Source organism: Pteropus vampyrus, unplaced genomic scaffold (genome assembly GCF_000151845.1).
Source record: "Pteropus vampyrus isolate Shadow unplaced genomic scaffold, Pvam_2.0 Scaffold362, whole genome shotgun sequence".
Lineage (NCBI taxonomy): Eukaryota > Metazoa > Chordata > Mammalia > Chiroptera > Pteropodidae > Pteropus > Pteropus vampyrus.
Window position 1 is genome coordinate 328,057 of NW_011889143.1, and position 5,382 is coordinate 333,438.

The 5,382-nt window shown below is 36.0% G+C and overlaps 1 pseudogene; it reads right to left on the bottom strand.

Annotated features, from left to right (window-relative positions):
• Positions 1 to 3,181: 3,181 nt before the first annotated feature.
• Positions 3,182 to 3,300, bottom strand: LOC111731327 (annotated as a pseudogene).
• Between the last annotated feature and the right edge of the window lie 2,082 nt (positions 3,301 to 5,382).

Genomic DNA, 5,382 nt, shown 5'->3' on the forward strand with positions numbered 1-5,382 from the left:
TACATAAAAAAAAAATTGAGCATTCCCAGACCCCCAAAATAACCTACCAAATCATACCAAGTAACACATAAAATCTAAAATAATGCTAACATATAGTAAAAGCAGTGCCACTCTTGCTGCTTGGGGTGCATGCTGACTCTATCAAGGCTCCCTACAAAAAAAATGCTGGATGCTATTTTCACTTTTCACCCTTTTTCCTTATAAAAGTGAAAATTCTTTTTGGATTTCTTTGGGTTAGCAAGAACAATTCTTTTGTAAAAGTGAGGTAGCATAATGCACACTTTTGGAAAGCATTTTTTTACATTTTTTACATTTCAGTGTTTCTGAATTGAGATGTACCATACACTTAATGTGTATACATAACGTGATGTTGTTTTAATTTTTGCCCAAAAGTATTTGACTAAATTCGTGTTATTTCTTACAACTCATAATATTTACAATCAAAGAAATAAATGTCATATCTTATACACCCCTTCACAGAGATATCTCAAAGGTTGGAAAAATGCTAACAATCTCTAAGATTATAGTTTCCAATATGCAATGAAAGAGTCAGATACCCTTTAAAAGAATGTATTGTCCCAGTAGTAGGACTAGTCTTAAATGATGAGAATGAAAATTTATTAGAATACCTGAACAATTTATATCTTACTATCATCTTTCAGTGTGTACAGAGGGCATAAATCAGATAGAAATGAATCTCAGATGTGCACAGATCCAATTTCATTTTATAGATCAGTTTTCTTCAGGCAGTGAAAGAAGGGGAAATATGTGCTCTCTGTTAGGGACAAAAAGGTCTTATGTTTTTACTGGTTGGCAAATTCTTGTCTATATCCAAGACATTCCCAAGCTCTGGTAGTTTCATCTGCTTTACCAGTACCACCAAACCAACTTTTCAGTGGTGAAGAGATGCATTAGCAACTTGAGTTCTCAGCCTTTCTATTCAAAACTTCACCACAGTTACTTGAGTCAGCTCTGTTCCAGCTCATGGCAAATGCATCAATTTCCGTTTGCTGGATGGTGAACAGACTTCTGAAAAAATAAATATCTAGAAAAACTGTTATAGTACCCGTGCACATGCATTCATTTTCTCCCCCAACCCAGTACTATGTCAGTATGCTTAGTTGACCACAGTACCACAACACTCTTTCCTGTTGAGCTCTCATACAATCTAATGAGTCTTCACAACTCAGCTCTCCAAGCAGCCATGGGATAAAACATATTTAAAATCCTTGGGTGAGATCCTATTTTTTATACCCATGACCAAATCAAACGGATCACTAGAAATCAATGCTACATATTCAAGCTCATCTCTAATTTTTACTACAAATGCCTGCCATTGCTAGCTCATCTACCAAATGACACCTAATTGATATATATATATATATATACACATACACATACATAACAATGGTCATAATCCTTTCCAATGAAAGAAAAGTAGAGACTATTTACACTTATTCAGCTGTCAATTCCAGCTTGTACACCAGTCACTCTTGACCCTGGCTGCATGTTTCATTGTCCTGGGTAACTTTTTAAAAATACTGATATCTAGGTCTTACCCCATGCCAATTAAAATCTAATTTCTGGTGGATGGGACTGAGGCATCTGTATTTTTAAAAGTTTGCACATTATTGTGATGCACCACTTAAAGCAATATAACGATCAAGGAACAAGGGAAAATATAAAAACAAAAATGATAAAATCATTTTGTCTGACTTATCAAACATCATTCTACTATGACTTTTTTTAATGGTGGAGAAATAAATGGCTAAATATATGATTGTCATCAAAGCTAAAAGTAAATATTTTAGATATCTTAATGAGCACAAAGTCCCCAATTTGTTTATATTCCATATGGAATGGGAGAGGGCAGGAATGAGAGTATATCAATTTTTTCACTACGAATCTGGTAGAATAGATAAACAAAGCAAAGATAAAACATATTTCCTGACCTTGGGTCTGCTGGGAAAGAAAGACACATAAACAGATAAACTGTACTACCACTTGGTATGTACCATACCAAAAGCCCTCTAGGTACGGGTAAACACAGAAAGTAGATTAATTAATGTCATGAGAGAAAGGACAAGTTAGGGAGGTCCCTCAGAAAATGTGCAGAGTCTTGCAGAATGAGTTTTATGTGGCAGAGAAGGAGATGGAAATTCTAGCACATCGAACAGTAAATTTAAAAGGAAGGAATCAAGACCTGGGCATGGCATATGACACTTTAGATAGCTCAATGAGCTAGAGTATAGGTTATATGTAGGGAAGCAGATGATGGTGCATTTGAAAAGGAAATCAGATGAGAAATTTTAGGAAAATGCACCTATACTTGAAGCATTAGAACAGCAAGAGAGCAAACAGCTTTGTAAGCTGGAGGATAAACTGATCAGATTCCATTAGAATAATCACTTCAGGGGAACTCTATAAGGTGTGGCAAGAGAGGAAGCTTTAGCCCACACAGGTCTCTGCTGCAATAATTATTTTCTCCTTTGAGCAAAATCAAAGTTTTTCTTCTGCATATGGTGGAGAAAGAATGTGAATATAAATGTTAAAATCAGTAACATCTACTTCAAGATTTCATCACAAAGGTAAAAAAAAAAATCATGGTCAGAAAGGCAGGTGCAGTTGTTTTCTCGTGTTTGTAGGACTCCTAACCGGCTTTCAGAGTTTTACCAAGAGTACATTTCTGGTCTTTGTAGTATTTCCAGCACGGGTCAGATTTACTAAGTATTCTTAGCTCTCTCTCCTGCCTTTTTAACTCTATGGATTGACAAGAAGCCTATTTAAACCAGGAGGTCTTGTTCAAGGAAGATGAAATTTTGAGGGGCTAACTGCAGTGCTATTTGAAACAATTCCATCTGCCCCCTTGTCAATCACATAGTAATGGTGTTTTGTTCATTTCCACATCAAGCAAAAGTCTTTGCAAAGCTCTTCTACAAAAAGATGCAAGGGACACACAACATCAGTAAGCCAAATGATGCATTTCAGAACACATACGCTTTGCTGCATTTATGGGAAGTAATTTGGATAATTGTGACAAATATGTAACTGAGTATGTCATCTAAAAAGTACACTAATTTTATTCATTTATTTATTTTAGGCAAAGCAACCCTTGGTTGACTTCACAGATTGCAAGGACCTTGTCAGCTTACAATCCCTTATTTTTTTTTTTTATTTTTTATGCCTATGGTGCCTGGTCTTCCTAGGTAGTCTCCCATCCAAGTACTGACCAGGCCAGACCCTGCTTAGCTTCCAAGATCAGATGGGATCGGGCTTGTTCAGTGTGGCATGGCCGTAGACAAGTACACTAATTTTATAATTGTCAAGTTAACCACTGAAGACTTAAAGACTGAAGCCACTTCCAAATACCTTTATACAATAATGGCAGGAATGATGTTCTGAGAATGAAAAGTATTTCATAGTGCCAGTCTCAGTGGCTGATTCCATACCTGGCGTGAGAAGTGTATAAACAATTGCACTTTGCAATTAGAATCACTGTGAAGCCCTAAATTCAGGATATTTAAAAAAAAATACAACCTCCTGTTATAGAAGTTTTTATATATAAAATTTTTCTGTAATATATGCCAAAGCAGTTATGAATCAAAATTAGTGCCCCAACACTTTGCATTGAAAACATAGCCTAGTATATATAAGCAACTATGATAGTATTTCACCCATTTTCTTTTGAGGAAAAAGAAAAAAGATTGCAATAAATTGGTTAAGTAAAAAGAACAGTAGCTTAAACTCCACAAACTAGGGCCAGGCTATGTGACCTTTAGGAGTCTCTCTCTCTCTGTTTAGATGTATCCTTCTCTGTACAGAGTGCGGGATTTGAAATAGGCAACATAAAGCAGGATCTAACCTCATCTACACTCATTTTGCAAATGAGAAAGAATGAAAAGAGCTCATCCTGAGTTATTGTGGTTCCAGGGACCTCTGGGTATAGTATATCCAGTTTTGTGAGCATTTGCATTTTCATGTGGAGAAAGCATTTTTCTGATGCTCAAAGAGGTCCTTAACCCCCTAAAAGATTAGGAATAACTTATTCAAGGCTTCTTCCAGTTCAAGTGTCTAAGGCTTAATATCTGGAAAATCCGAAACAGATCTGCAGGTGGCTCCACGTGGAAGGCTCATTATAAGTTGGTTCTGTCATTATATATACAATTATTCAAGAAATATAGTACCAGTGAACACACACACACACACACACACACACACACACACACACCCTTTCTAAATTCATCAGACTTTATGAATTATTTTCCAGGTCCACATCATGAAGAGAAGCCACTTTATAATGAGTTCCTCCTGAGTAAATCGTCAATGAGCTCTAACACAAGCCCACTTTATACTAAAGTGAAAAAAGAAGTAGCCTTGGAAATGATGGCCTGGATTCTATTCTCAAAACTGCTATTATCTTGCTGTATAACAATGAGCAATGCACTTGACAACTATTGACCTCAGCTTCCTCCTCAGTAAAATGGAAACTATATGATGATGGCAAAAAGTTCAAAGTTCATCCTTTCCTCAGAGTTGTATGGTGCAGTTGTGTAGTGTTTATAGTTCTGGTAACCCAGAACTAAAAATGTTGTAATATCTGGCAACCTAGTCCTTTGTCTCCTACATTTCTTTACAATCTTTACAGTATACCCAGGAAAGATTATAGTTAAAATATCAAATAAATATCATGGGTCAAAATCAAGAAATCTTGACATATTGCATAAGAAAGTAGATTTGACATATTGCGTAAGAAAGTAGATTTAACATATTTCTAAACTCAAATGCTAAAACCCTCAAAATCAGCCAGTTTCTAGGGCAATTGTTTTATTGCTGGTATCAGACATTTGAGTACAAGCAGTGAATTAAATTCGTTTATTAAATGCACACTAAAAATGACTTGATATTTAATCAAATGTGTCAATGAAGTTATTCATGAATTGAAGCACTGTACACCAATAATTTTTAAGATGTTCAACATGCCAATAAGATATATCAGGAAGAATGCAAATTGGAACCCAATTTCCACCTAGGGAAAAATGCACAATTGCTCATGAATAGATGTTTCCATTTGTAGGTAGTCATGCTAACTTCGAACAAGCCAGATGCAGTGTGAACTCTGACAGATGGCAATTACTAACTGCAAACTCTTGATCCTTGAGTTAATAATGAAAGTTTCAGAACCAATCTGGGATGATCTGGCTATTCACAGGCAGCTTTGTCACTCTGAAAGTGGACTGATTTCTACATGTACTGTGACATAGATATTCTTCACCCTGAAGGCTTAGATATTGGTATACAGATCTCTGAGATGACATTTTAGGAGGGGTGATCTTTTGAAGAAGTGATTCTCTGGCTTTCTTAGTAAACGTCTCCCATGTGGGC